Genomic DNA, 15679 nt, shown 5'->3' on the forward strand with positions numbered 1-15679 from the left:
CTCAACACTTCTTCTAGTTAGTTTATAGACAAAACACCTGTTAGCTCAACGCTTCTTCTAGTTAGTTTATAGACAAAACACCTGTTAGCTCAACACTTCTTCTAGTTAGTTTATAGACAAAACACCTGTTAGCTCAACGCTTTTTCTAGTTTATAGACAAAACACCTGTTAGCTCAACGCTTCTTCTAGTTAGTTTATAGACAAAACACCTGTTAGCTCAACACTTCTTCTAGTTAGTTTATAGACAAAACACCTGTTAGCTCAACGCTTTTTCTAGTTTATAGAGAAAACACCTGTTAGCTCAACGCTCCTTCTAGTTAGTTTATAGACAAAACACCTGTTAGCTCAACGCTTTTTCTAGTTTATAGAGAAAACACCTGTTAGCTCAACGCTTCTTCTAGTTAGTTTATAGACAAAACACCTGTTAGCTCAACGCTTTTTCTAGTTTATAGAGAAAACACCTGTTAGCTCAACGCTTCTTCTAGTTAGTTTATAGAGAAAACACCTGTTAGCTCAACACTTCTTCTAGTTAGTTTATAGACAAAACACCTGTTAGCTCAACGCTTCTTCTAGTTAGTTTATAGACAAAACACCTGTTAGCTCAACACTTCTTCTAGTTAGTTTATAGACAAAACACCTGTTAGCTCAACGCTTTTTCTAGTTTATAGACAAAACACCTGTTAGCTCAACGCTTCTTCTAGTTAGTTTATAGAGAAAACACCTGTTAGCTCAACGCTTCTTCTAGTTAGTTTATAGACAAAACACCTGTTAGCTCAACACTTTTCAATTTTCAATTCAATTCAATTTTATTTATATAGCGTCAATTACAGTCAACTCGTCTCAAGACGCTTTACAGAACCCAAATGCCTGACCCCCAGAGCAAGCCCAAAGGCGACAGTGGCAAGGAAAAACACCCTTTTAACAGGGAAGAAACCTCGAGCAGAACCCGGCTCTATATAGGGGGGACCCATCTGCCTGCTGGCCGGGCGGGTTGAGAAGGACAGAAGAGGGCAAGGGGGAGGGATGGGAGAAGAGGGAGGGGTGGGAAAGCAAGGAAAACACAACACACATTTGGATACATGTATGACAGGATATGTGACACAGACAAAGTATAAGCTAACATTGAAAACTGACTCATAATTTACTCTGATGATGTACGGCTCTGACATTAAACATACTCCATATATAGCTAGCAGTAAAATTCAAACAGTATGTAAGTTAGCATAACAGTATAGTGAAGGCAATGCAGAGTTGACTGGTGGAAAAAGGGAGTTGGAAGCAGAGGGCTGGAGGAAGGTCAGCAACAGCATCCCACAGTGGACATGATGGAGACTGGACCAGCTGGTGGAACATCAACCGCAGATCTGAAGCATCCAGCTCTGGGACCAGGGACACTCGGAGAAATAGCACAGGGGGAAACAGAGTGAATGTACTGCAATAACGGTACACATATTAAATGTAAAGGTAGATAGAGAAGGGCTCAGTGCGTCAAGAAAAGTCCCCCAGCAGCCTATAGGCCTATAGCAGCATGACGAGAGGCAGAACGAAGGGACGTCCAAGAAGGAGTCAGCTGTGCAAATGAAGACACAAGCCGAACCCCTGTGGGTCACCCAGTCAGCCCCAACTATAAGATTTGTCAAAAAGGAACGTTTTAAGCCTGGTCTTAAAAATAGAGAGGGTGTCTGCCTCCCGAACCCAAACTGGGAGCAGGTTCCACAGGAGAGGCGCCTGATAACTGAAGGCTCTGCCTCCCATTCTACTTTTAGAAATTCTAGGAACAACAAGTAAGCCTGCAGCTTGAGAGCGAAGAGTTCTACTAGGATAATAAGGTACTATCAGATCTTTAAGATATGATGGAGATTGGTTATTAAGAGCTTTATATGTCAGAAGAAGGATTTTAAATTCTATTCTGGATTTAACAGGAAGCCAGTGAAGAGAAGCAAGTATAGGGGAAATATGATCTCTTTTGCTAACTCCTGTCAGTACTCTCGCAGCAGCGTTTTGGATCAACTGTAGATGTTTGAGAGAACTATTTGGACAACCCGATAATAAGGAATTGCAATAGTCAAGCCTGGAAGTAACAAAAGCATGAACTAATTTTTCTGCATCACTCTGAGACAGAATGTTCCTGATTTTTACAATATTACGCAGGTGAAAAAAGGAAGTCCTACAGACTTGCTTTATGTGTGAGTTAAAGGACATGTCCTGGTCAAAAATAACTCCAAGATTCCTCACAGTAGTACTGGAGGCCAATGTGATGCCATCCAGAGTAACTATTTGCTTTGAAAGCGAGTTTCTAAGATGTTTGGGGCCAAATACAATGACTTCAGTTTTGTCTGAATTTAGCAGTAGGAAGTTAAAAGTCATCCAGGTTTTAATGTCCTTAAGACAATCTTGCAGTCTAGCTAACTGATCAGTTTCATCTTCTTCTAGTTAGTTTATAGACAAAACACCTGTTAGCTCAACGCTTCTTCTAGTTAGTTTATAGACAAAACACCTGTTAGCTCAACACTTCTTCTAGTTAGTTTATAGACAAAACACCTGTTAGCTCAACGCTTTTTCTAGTTTATAGACAAAACACCTGTTAGCTCAACGCTTCTTCTAGTTAGTTTATAGACAAAACACCTGTTAGCTCAACACTTCTTCTAGTTAGTTTATAGACAAAACACCTGTTAGCTCAACACTTCTTCTAGTTAGTTTATAGACAAAACACCTGTTAGCTCAACGCTTTTTCTAGTTTATAGAGAAAACACCTGTTAGCTCAACGCTCCTTCTAGTTAGTTTATAGACAAAACACCTGTTAGCTCAACGCTTTTTCTAGTTTATAGAGAAAACACCTGTTAGCTCAACGCTCCTTCTAGTTAGTTTATAGACAAAACACCTGTTAGCTCAACGCTTTTTCTAGTTTATAGAGAAAACACCTGTTAGCTCAACGCTCCTTCTAGTTAGTTTATAGACAAAACACCTGTTAGCTCAACGCTTTTTCTAGTTTATAGAGAAAACACCTGTTAGCTCAACGCTCCTTCTAGTTAGTTTATAGACAAAACACCTGTTAGCTCAACGCTTTTTCTAGTTTATAGAGAAAACACCTGTTAGCTCAACGCTCCTTCTAGTTAGTTTATAGACAAAACACCTGTTAGCTCAACGCTTTTTCTAGTTTATAGAGAAAACACCTGTTAGCTCAACGCTCCTTCTGGTTAGTTTATAGACAAAACACCTGTTAGCTCAACGCGTTTTCTAGTTTATAGAGAAAACACCTGTTAGCTCAACGCTCCTTCTGGTTAGTTTATAGACAAAACACCTGTTAGCTCAACGCTTTTTCTAGTTTATAGAGAAAACACCTGTTAGCTCAACGCTTCTTCTAGTTAGTTTATAGACAAAACACCTGTTAGCTCAACGCTTTTTCTAGTTTATAGAGAAAACACCTGTTAGCTCAACGCTTCTTCGAGACAAAAAAACTGTTACCTCAACACTAACAGCTCTCAAGCTTTGGACCTTAGACACACACAACTCAGTCCCTTCACACGCTCTCACGCCACACTCCAACTATCACCGGCGGAAAAAAAAAAGTTCCAATTTGCTGTTATGGGGATATGTAATCTTTGGAGAAATCCAGTTTGCGTTTTTACTCCAGAGAGCACCAGGTTTGTGAACATCCGGTCCGTATTTTCTGTCTGACAGCTGTCAGGCTCTGAGTGACCGCCTGTGTTTAAAAGCCTGTGTGTAGTGCTGACCGGGCAGTGTCGGATCTTCTGTGGGGGCATGGGGAGCAGTCGTCCGTCCCCCCCCCCCCCCAAAATGATCTGAAAAATTTTATATTAATTTCCAAAATTTTCGTTGGAAATTTACATTACTGATACTCCGATTTCCGACGCTCCTGAACGCAACTTCGTTGTCCGCCTGCACCTGAATGCACCAATGACGTTAGTTTGATCTTTTAATTGTATTTCGTTTGGATTTAAGACTATGGCTGTTTCTCAGTACGTAACTGTCCGTACCTGGTTCTCACGTACTCGTGAAACGTCATCATGGGACTGCATCAGACCAGACTAGTGTGCAAAGACATGAATCAGTAGATAGGACATGATCCTTTGAGTTGCGTGCTATGGTGAGGCTAAGCGAGTGGGGGCAAAGTTTCAGTGCATTCAGTGGATGTAGATGGTGTGAAAACGGAAACAAGTATGCCGTCTCACTGTGCTGCATACAATTACACACTACGGCGTACAACCGAGACTACGAAACTTGGAATGAGTCTTTATTCCTTATTAAGTCATGTTGAGAGCTTCCAGTCTATGAGAGCTAACTAGTTAGCCACTAACAAAACACGAACGCAAGCTAACAGCTTGACAACCAAATACCAGACGATTAATAGCAGCTGTAGTATAGCTGTAAAAGCAGTAGCAGTAATACTAAAAGTACAAGCAGCAGCAGTAGTATAAATAGCTGTTGGAGATAGGGTTGCCACCTTTCAGAAATGAAAATAAAGGACGCCCACCACGGCTCCTCAGGGCCACAGTTCAATAAAGTTGGAAAGATATTCACAGATTCAAACTTTTGGCATCATTAACTCATTAGATATAGGTTGTCAAAACATAAACGATGCCCCTTTCCCATTGTTGAGAGGTAGATAATGTGCTACAACCCCAATTTTATCTAAAATAGCTGTCTTTCAAGTTGCAGGAATATCATTGGTGTCAACAGGAGCCAGTTGAAGGCTGCAGTGATTTTGGTGACACTACAGCTACAGTGGATCAGAGTGAAGTTATGGAATATTTGTGTCTCTCTTCACTGATGCAGTGGTTTTGCAATTTGCAGACAGTCCCTGTGCACTCCATAGACACCAATGATAGACCATAAACCACAGATTATTATGTGTTTCAAAAAGCGCAAAATGATAGGATGTTGCCTAAAATTGTCATGTATGATATGTGGTTCAAAAAATGTCATAGTGCAGTATATTGTCAAAATAGTATGTTATTCAAGAAAACATCAGAGTATAATATGTGGTCTAAAAAATGCCAAAGAATAATCGTTCATTGCAAAAGTAAAAGCATAGTAATTTTTAAAGCTGTTCAAATTCTTATAATTCAGGGGATGGTGTGGCTCAGTGGGTAGAGTGGCCGTCTTGTAACTGGAAGGTTGCCGGTTCGATCCTCGGCCCGTCGAGCTCATGCCGCGGTGTCCCTGAGTAAGACACCTAACAACTAACTGCTCCTGGTGGGTTGTGGTTAGCGCCTTGCATGGCAGCTTCCACCATCAGTGTGTGAATGGGTGACTGTGACATATCTTGTAAAGTGCTTTGGATAAAAGCACAATATAAGTACAACCATTTAATATGTTGCTAAAAAAACCATCATAGTAATATGTCAATTAACAAAAGCCTATAATATAGCGTGTTGTTCAATAAATGCCTTTGGTCCAGAAAACGTCCATAGTATAGCAGGTCGTCCAAAAACCATCATAGTTCAGCCTTTTGGTCCACAAAACGTTGTTCTGTCCCGGCTGTTTGAAGTAGGTGAGGAGCAACACAAACAGCCAAAACGCTGGTTTCCAGAGGGTTAGACGAGTATTTATTTGAAAGAGTAAGTTTACAACAACACAACATGTGAGGGGGTTAAAAGCAAATGGGTGTTAGTAAAATAAAAATAAATAGAACTAAAAGTGAATTTCATGTTGACATTGATGGGCATTCCAACCAGGAACAAAGTAAAAAATCATCAGTACGAAAAAAAACTCTTCCTGTTCACCTCTTAAAACCCAAAAACACACCACAGTAGCACCCTAAACTAAAACTACCAATGGGTTCCTGTTTTCCTTTCTGAACAGTTCAAAGGTCCCTCTCTATCTCTCTACACATCCACCAACCACTGGACAGTGTTTCCCCTACCATTATATTAGGGGGGCGCCCCGCCCCCCCAGAAGGTCAAGTTAAATTAAAATAATTGTTACTTTTTTACACGCAAACTTTAGTTTTCCTGCATAAAGGCCGCTCCACATGCTGTCCTTACAGCACTCACTGCAGCACTCCACTGTGTCTACCCCCCCTCCCTCCGTCTTGTAAACAGTCACACTGCCCCCCACCCCACAGTCACCACACACACAAACACTAGTTTGCAGTGGCGCGTCTCGTGTTTTACTTTCTACAACAAACTACGGCCAAAATCTAGAGTTATTTCAGCCATAAAATAAAGAAGCAGAAGAAAAACCACCTCTGATGACAGTGACGCGCGCCATGAGGTAATTACGACCGTATAGCGGGGCCATGTGTTGTTGTTCTCAATCGTGTAGGAGTGTTAAAAATGAAAAGAGAACGAAGGGAAGTGGGACCCGCGATGAAACTTCATAGAGAAAAAAAAAAAATGAAGACGCTCTTTTTAACAGCATGACTTCTTATGATGCAAAATTGGTCCTTTGAGACGACGTCTGTCGTAATATTGGGCCTAAAATAAATAAAGTATTATTATTATTATTATTATTATAAAATAATTAGATGAAACCTTTCAACACCGTAACGTAAAAATGGGCTAAAAATGATTCACATGCTCAATAAGTGGTACAAAATGGTGAAAATTATATATTTTAATATCGGCGTGCGCGCACACGTGTACACACACACACAAGCGTGAGCGGACATGTGAGCCCTTACAGCAACATGAGTGCAGTCAGTTACGCCGATTACATTTGGGAAACCGGACATCGCTGCAAATTGTGGTTTAATGTTGGGCTGTTCACCCACAGTGTAGGTTGTTGCTAGAGGTACGGACTCGTACTCGTAGCCTGTGGACTACGGATACGGCACTTGCCATTTGCCAATCAGATACGCGAGATCTGGTAACGTGACTGCCGGTAGACGCTAGAGGTACGGACCCGTAGCATCGGTACTACAGGTACAGACCCTAAACCTGACCCTAACCCTAACCTTAACCTTTGCTTACCTTTCAGCAGTTTGCAGTGGTTAGCAGCTTCTTGACTCGCGAGACTCGCGTACGGGTCCGTATCTGTCTAGCAAATGGAAAGTGCCGTATCCGTAGCCCACAGGCTACGGGTACGGGTCCGTATCTGTAGACACTACCCACAGTGTAAGGAAACCTGATGTACTGACTGGTCATGTTTATAATGTCATCCAAAACAGCTGGCATTATTGCACTGAGGGATGGTTGTGATATCCAGACCTAAAGGACATCATTTAACTGTATATCAGACCCAGATAGGATTTAGACAACAAATGTAACCTCATATATTCTTCATATAAAACACAGACCTGTCGGCCAATTCCCGCTGGAAGGAGCCGGTGTCGCCAGAAACCCCCGAGTCGTCAGCTCCTGTGTCTGTACCGGGATGGCATGGTTTCGGCAGGTGGGTCGGTCTAAGACGGCCCAGTTCAGCACATAGATCCAAGAGCACTGCTCTAGGGAATCTGAATCGGCTTATTAGCCAGTCACCCTGCTCCTCCTCAGTTCACATCACCAGTAAAAGGCTCCCTCAGCAGCTTCACTGCTGCTGTTTAGGACATAAATGGCCTCTACGTTGCTACCACTCAATGTCAATGTAATGTTAACTGGGGGTCCAGGGAGGAAGAGTTTGTTTCAAAATCTATACCTACAGTTAAGTCACGCAGATTAAATAATAGACAGACAGTCAGACTGTCTGACAAAAGAAATTTAATCTCCATTCAATGTAAAAACATAGTGTTGAGTAAAACTCCAGCCAGTGTCAAACACGCAGTACTGAATGTTAGATCTTTGAAAAACAAATCGTTTTAAATTAATGATTTTATCTCCACTAACAAACTTGATTTTATGTTTTTAACTGAGACCTGGCTAAACGAAAACACAGGAAATGCTATTCTGATTGAGGCCACTCCCCCTAATTTTTCATTTGAGTCTGAAATACGACGAAATCGGGACGGGGGAGGGGTTTGTGCAATCTTTAAGAATAATTTACTCACCCGCAGATTGAAATTTGGGTTTTTTCCATCATTTGAATATGTTGCTTTTAAAATGGAGCTGGAACAGTCTTCTGTTCTTTACATTACTATTTACAAACCACCAAAAACTCCTTTTATTGATGATTTTACTGAACTGCTTTTGGTTGTATGTGCTGAGTTCGACTGTTTGGTTATCACAGGCGATGTGAATGTTCATGTTGACGTAGCAAATGACAAACACAGTAATGAGCTTCATGCTGTCCTTGGAACATTTGGACTGAGTCAGTTTGTCACGCAAAGTACTCACTCATTTGGTCACATACTTGATGTAATTATTGCAAAGGGAGTAACAATTTTAAATGTGAATGTTGTTGATGTTGGTTTATCTGACCACTACTGTGTTTTCTTTGACCTGTCTGTTGCACCGAAACCTGCGGCTGAGCCAGCTGCTGTTAAAAGAAGACTCATTAATGATCAAACTAGTGAACAGTTTGTAGAGATGATAAGATTTGAAAATGTGTCATCGTCTAATGCTGATGACTTACTGAGCATTTATAAGTCTAATGTTCTAAATGTGCTTAACATCATTGCTCCTGTTAAGGTCAGAGAGGTTAAAAATAGACAAAAAGCGCCATGGAGAAATTAAGTTTCTGTTAGGGCTCAAAAGAAGGAGTGTCGAAGAGCAGAAAGAAAATGGCGAAAGTCAAACCTCAAAAATGATTTTGACATTTACAGAGGAATGTTACGTCTCTTTAATCAGACTTTGCGTGGAGCAAGGGAGAGATATTTTTCTGAAATCATCACAAACTGTAGTAACAACTCACGAGTCTTGTTTGCCACAGTAAACAGACTAACAAACCCTCCAACTTCATTACTATCAGAACTAAACTCAATTTCAAAGTGTAATGAGTTTGCAAAATTTTTTAATGATAAAATCCAAGGCATTAAAAGTGCTATCACTTTAAAAACACAAAAGACAATGCTGAAGCCACATGGACTCACAGAGCTAACACATTTCACACCTGTCACTGACAGAACAGTCCAAGAGGTGATTTCAGGCCTGAGTTCATGTACTTGCTCCCTTGATGAAATGCCCACAAAATTCCTGAAGTCTGTACTGAGTAGTTTACTGCCAGAACTCACTCATTTAGTTAACATCTCTCTTCAGACTGGAGCTTTTCCAAAGGCTTTGAAAATGGCTGTCATCAAACCTCTTCTAAAGAACAACAGTCTTGATGTCACAGTATTAAACAACTACCGGCCAATATCAAATATACCATTCTTAGGAAAAGTCCTAGAAAAAGTTATATACCAGCAGCTCACTACCTTTCTATCAGTTAACAATATTTTTGATATTTTCCAGTCAGGCTTTAGGCCCCTTCACAGCACAGAGACTGCTCTAATTAAAGTAACAAATGACATCCGTCTAAGCACAGATGCTGGCAAAGCCACAGTCTTAGTTCTTTTGGACCTGAGTGCTGCCTTTGACACAGTGGATCATGGGATCTTATTACAGAGGTTAGAGAGCTGGGTGGGAATCTCTGGTACTGCCCTAAACTGGTTCAGGTCCTACTTTGAGGACAGAAGTTTCTCTGTTGAAATTGGTAACTTTGTCTCAGACCAAATGCCTGTCACATGTGGAGTTCCCCAGGGGTCGATCCTGGGACCGCTTTTGTTTAATCTGTACATGCTTCCTCTCGGTCAGCTAATACCCATGAATAATGTGTCCTACCACAATTATGCAGACGACACTCAGATCTATGTGTCACTCACTGCAGGAGAACATGAACCTGTAGATTTACTTTGTCGCTGTATCGAACAGATCAGTGTTTGGATGCAAAACAACTTTCTCCAGTTAAATTCAGATAAAACTGAGATCATTGTTTTTGGCCCAAAACAGCAAAGAGAACGTGTTATCAGTTATCTAGAGTCTCTCTCTCTACAACCAAAAAATCAAGTTAGAAATCTGGGAGTAATTATGGACTCGGACCTGAAGTTCACCAGCCACATTAAGTCAATAACATCTACAGCCTTTTTCCATCTGAAAAACATTGCAAAAATCAGAGGAATAATATCTAAACCAGACTTAGAGAGGCTGATCCATGCATTTGTTTCCAGTAGGTTAGATTACTGTAACGGTCTGTTCACTGGACTCTCCAAACAAGGTTTAGGACAGCTACAATCCATCCAAAATGCTGCAGCTCGAATCCTGACTAGAACCAGGAAATATGACCATATTACTCCAGTACTCAGGTCTCTGCACTGGATCCCTGTAGCTCAGAGAATAGACTTTAAAACAGCTCTGCTAGTGTACAAGTCTCTTCATGGTCTAGCTCCAAAGTATATCTCTGATTTGTTAGTTCCATATGAACCATCTCGAACTCTGAGAAGTTCAGGACGAGGTCTCCTTGAGGAGCCCAGAGTCAGGACTAAACACGGTGAGGCTTCCTTTCAGTTTCATGCGGCTGGAGTCTGGAACAGTCTTCCTGAAGATCTGAGAAAGGCCTCTGATGTAGCAATGTTTAAATCCGGGCTGAAAACAGTTCTGTTTAACTGTGCATATTACAACTAAAAGTATTTTATCTGCACTCTTTGCTTTTAATGTGATTAATAATGTTTTTATTTCTCTATTTATCTTTTATCTATTGTGATTTTATGAAACTGTAAAGCACTGTGAATTGCCTTGTGTATGAATTGTGCTCTATAAATAAATTTGCCTTGTCATCGTCATGGGCAAATCCCCGTGATCCCTAAAATCTCTCTCCATTCTTAACGTGATCTTCCAGCAATGCCAGCTCATCCATTGTGCCACATTACGCACGGCTGTCACCCGCTATTTATCCGCTTGATCAGCGATTGGACTGATTGTCACAGGCCTTTTCCAAATTAGTAATCAATCAGTGCCACTCACCGCTCTATATCATTTGAAGATGGAAGTTTGATATATGAACATAGTTCTACAAATACAGTCGTAGGCTGAATGACGCACTATATGAACATCTACAACAATGAGGGTTTATGATTATCCTGCTCTACAAGTCTAACATGTGATGACAATAAAGGTTTGAGATCAATCTGGTTTCAATTCACCACTTCACCCTCCAGCACTGCCGTTCCCTCTGTCTCCAAAATGTGTTTAAGCAAGCATCAAAGTTGGTGCACCGGTGCGCACATTCTCACGCCAAGTTTGTTTTTATAAATCACAACGTACACAGCGTACGCCACTTTCAAGCTTTATAAATGAGGCCCCTGCTCTTCTAGTCGTCTTCCTTCTAGTCGCTGTAAAAAGTCACTCCATTCTCGCCGACTTCAACACCTCTTCATGATACTTGTTCTGCCTCCGAACTGGTGGAAACTCCAGAAACTCAAGAAAACCTGTCGAGACTCAGATTTTTGAAAAACTCGTTGGGCGGGGGAAGGTATGGTGGGCAGTGGGGGAGTAGAGGGGGGCAGTGGGGGGTAGAGGGGGGAGGCCGCCACCCACCTCCCCTCCTACTATCCACCCTGACTCCACCTTGACTCCACCCACGTGGTCACTTCGAAACTACGATGACAAAGGGACGACGAATTTATATTTTTGACGTGATCTGTAGCTCAGTGAGTTAAGGATATGCCTGTGGAGCTGCAGGTCACTGGTTCAAGACTAGACCCTTCTTAAACTTTTTGAAAAACTCAGACAAAGAAAGGATAATGCCAGTGGTGGGACTCAATCCTGCTACCTTCCACTTGGTAGTCTCTCTTCTTATCCCACTGAGCTACTTGCTCAGATACTAATTCTTCTTTTTTCCTATCTATTTTTTTGTTGTTTTTGAGTTTGTTTTTTTTTAACTTGAGGCTTGACTCGACCCGTTTTTCTCAGGAGGTTGGACTTCAGCCTTTGTGCTGGAGGGTTGAACCCTCAGTTCCAAGACTTTCTGATGCCTCCACACCTCCCGAGTTCTCAGGACCTGAGCTTTCACACAGTCTGAGGGATGAAATTTTCTAAGTTCCTGAGTAGGTTCTGTGTTAGTTTGAACCTTTAGACAGTCAGGACTGAAATTTAAGAAGTTCCTGAGTAGTTCTGTTAGTTTGAACCTTCAGACAGTCCAAGGACTGATATCTTCTAAGTTACTGAGCAGTTTTCTGTTAGTTTGAACCTTTCAACTGTCTGAGGACTTAAATTCAAGAAGTTCCCGAGTAGTTCTCTGTTAGTTTGAACCTTCAGACAGTCTGAGGACTGAAGCTTTAAAAGTTTCTCAGTACTTCTGTGTTAGTTTGAACTTTGTGGTGAACAGAAGCCTTAAAACTTGTGACCATGAGTCTTGATTTCACATTTAGACCATCCATCTGAGTTCTTCTCAGACCTTCACCTGTGGGTTCTTCAGAAATCCTGAACAAACTTTGATTCTCTTCACTGAACAGTAAAGTTTGTGGAGATCAGAAGGTAACATTAGTTTGATCGATGCCTTCAACTACTAGTAGACTTTATCTGGAAAGCAGTTTTCTGACATGAGCTCTTAGTAAATCTGTCCACAGTCAAACCAAGAACACAGAAAGAGGAAATGTTTGAAGAAACAACTTGATGTTTTCATTTCAGACTAGAAAACGCTTTAAGACCTTTATCTGTTTTTGCTCTTTTTCATCGTTTCATCGTCTCTTCTGTTTAATTTGATCTTCTCAAGTCTAACTGGTGTCTTTTCAAATGTTTTGTCTTTAGTTTGATTCTTCTTAAATGTTTAGTTTTGCTCTTTTCTGACCTTTTATTCTTTTCTAATGTCTGATTTGATTTTTAATTTTGTCTTTTTAATGTTTAATTGTTTTTTCAAATGTTTTATCGGCTTGTTTGAAAAATTTCCTTTTCTTTCCCAATGTTTAATTTTTACATTTTTACCGTTTTTCTTTTTAAATGTTTTACCACATTTTATTAGTGTTTAATTTTATTTTTAAATGCTACATTGTATTTTCTGTTCAATTCCTATATAAAGTTTTGTCTTTAAGATTTAATTTTATATTTAAACATTTCATTTTTTAATTAAATGTTTCCTTTTTAAAGGTTTAATAATCTAATTAAATGTTTTGTATTTTTTTTAAATGTTTATGTAAAATATTTCATCTTTAATGTTTACAGTTTTTGTTTAATTTCATAATTACATGTTTTGTATCTTCTGTTTAATTATCTAATTTAAGATTCTCTGTTTAATATAATTTAATTGTATTTAATGTTTAATTTTCTTTTTTAAAGTTTAATTCTATTCAATGTTTTTTCATTTAATTGCTTTTTACTGTAGTTTATTTCTTTAATCTTTTTTCTGTCAAGATTTTTACCCCAACCTTAAAAATTAAACAAACCCTTAAAATCACAACAGAAATACTTCTGTTGTCACAATCATGAGTTAGTCAGTTTATCAGTTTATCAACTCAACTTTATTTGTTTAGAACCTTTCATACATAAAACTACACAAGCAAAGAGAAAAAACTATGATTAAAACTCAAAAACATTTAAAAAAAAAGATTTAACATGGTGATAAAATGTGTTGTGTTCAGGGGATGGAGGGAGTTTATTGAAGTCTTCTTGGGCTCACAGTAAATCATTTAAAATAGAAACTTGATATTCAGTCTAAGGAAACTGGAAACTGCAGAGCGACAGAAGAACCAACAATATCTCCTGTTTTCTCCTTTAATGAGTCGACTCTTCTGGTGCTTTCAGACCAAAGAACTACAGACTCTTCACAACCTGCTCAAACTCTTGGTACAGGACCTCACCACACGGTCAACAAGGTTTCCTTCTCATTTCTACTCTGAAGCTCACCTTCTCCTGCTCAAACTGCTGACAAATGTTTGTCCTGCTCTAAAGTCTGCTCTCCAGAACTTCCTAAAAACTCTCAAAGTCTCTTCTGCTGCAGGTTGCTTTGTAGAACTGTTCCAGAAAACCTCACTAAACCACATGGAGGGGCCTCAAGATAGTCGTCCAAATGAAACCGTACAAAAACCAAACTAGCACAACCCAACCGCTAAAGTCTCCTGCAGCCTACCAGAGAAGCTCTTTAAACAGAGAATCAGGACAGGAACTCTTACCTTCTGGACAACCAACATTGGTTCACAAACAACCAAAAACCTCTAAAGACTCACTACAGCCAAGATAAAGACACAACTCAGCTGCACCAAATCCACTAATCACTGCACACATTAGCACCATGTGCTAAGTGTGGCTAAAGAACCACATTTACCAAGACAACTATCCAGTACAAAGCCCTAAAACACACCAAGAAACACATTAAAGAGGATTTTACTGCTGGAAGCTGCAAGCCAACACCTAAAGAACAAACTAAAGCAACGGAGCCAAACCCGGTTCAGTGAAGAGAAGCAGAGGAAATGTTTGACTGCAGACATAAAGCAGGAAGACACTGAGCTGCTCAGGTGTTCCTGATTACACCAAGCAGCCACCTGGACAGCCAATAGGAACACAGCTTACTGGAAGTCCAGAGGGCTGGCTTAGTGAAGGAAATTTAGTTTAAAGTTGAAGCAGAAAGTTAACAGAGAAAGTAGAAAACCACCTTCTAATCCCTGAAATCTCTGAGTTTTCACACAAAGAACACCTGAACATGTCAAACTGGTTCCATAGTAGAACCTTCACTGTAAAAACGTCAGAGTATGGTGTGTTGCTCAAAAACATTACAATCGGCTGTTTAGGGTCACCGAGGAACAAAAACAGGACAAACACTGGTTTCCAGGGGGTTGAAAGAGTAAGTTTAGAATAACACAACATGCGAGCAGAAAAATCACAAAGTCTGTCTTTAGTTCAGCTGAAAATCATAGCTTTTGTCTTTTTTACTGACCAAACTTTTCAGGAAGTAGATGAAGAATAACTAAAGCTCTCATGTAGAAGTCCAACTTCTTTTGGATCCTTGTGGAGAGTTTAATCTTAGAGTTTGTAAAGCTGTTGAGTTTTTAGAGTCACATGGATTGTTTTGACGTTTAATAGAGAGTTTAGTGTCTGATTGTAATTCTGTTCAGTGAATGGATCATTTAAGTTATGAAGTCATGTTTTGTTTTTGCTTCAGCACTTTTTATTGTTTAGTTGCTGATGTGGTCAACTTGAAGCTGTTGAGTGCATTAAAACCCTCTAAGACAAATGTTACAAAGTGGTTGCTGGAGTTATTTCAATTCTGCAGATATTTATGGAAAATACTGAAATGTATTGTGCTCATCCAGCCACAGAACTTTCATTCATATTTTACATGAAGAACCATTTTCAATACTGCCTGCTCTTGCTCTGTTTTTCTTTTCAGCTTTTTTTTAAGCTCAATGTTTTTTATATTATCCCTTAATGTTTCTGTATAATAAGATTTTAACAGGCAAAATACTCTTAAATTACACCAGAATGCAGGAAATAGGATCAATAATTTTCAAAATTTTCTGGGGAAGGCCCCAGACCCCCGTCAGTATCCAGCACAAACCAATTTATAGAGAAAAGACGTGTTAGCTCAACGCTTCTTCTAGTTTATAGAGAAAAGACGTGTTAGCTCAACGCTACTTCTAATTTATAGAGAAAAGACGTGTTAGCTCAACGCTACTTCTAGTTAGTTTCTAGAGAAAAGACGTGTTAGCTCAACGCTTCTTCTAGTTTATAGAGAAAAGACGTGTTAGCTCAACGCTACTTCTAGTTAGTTTATAGAGAAAAGACATGTTAGCTCAACGCTACTTCTAGTTTATAGAGAAAAGACGTGTTAGCTCAACGCTACTTCTAGTTAGTTTCTAGAGAAAAGACGTGTT

At 39.8% G+C, this 15679-nt stretch overlaps 1 protein-coding gene across 1 annotated transcript in view; it reads right to left on the reverse strand.

Moving 5' to 3' along the window:
* The window catches only part of tigara (TP53 induced glycolysis regulatory phosphatase a), a 29279-nt gene that overhangs the window by 6056 nt on the left and 7544 nt on the right, over positions 1-15679 (reverse strand). The window lies entirely within an intron of this gene.

This window comes from Acanthochromis polyacanthus, chromosome 8 (genome assembly GCF_021347895.1).
Source record: "Acanthochromis polyacanthus isolate Apoly-LR-REF ecotype Palm Island chromosome 8, KAUST_Apoly_ChrSc, whole genome shotgun sequence".
Lineage (NCBI taxonomy): Eukaryota > Metazoa > Chordata > Actinopteri > Pomacentridae > Acanthochromis > Acanthochromis polyacanthus.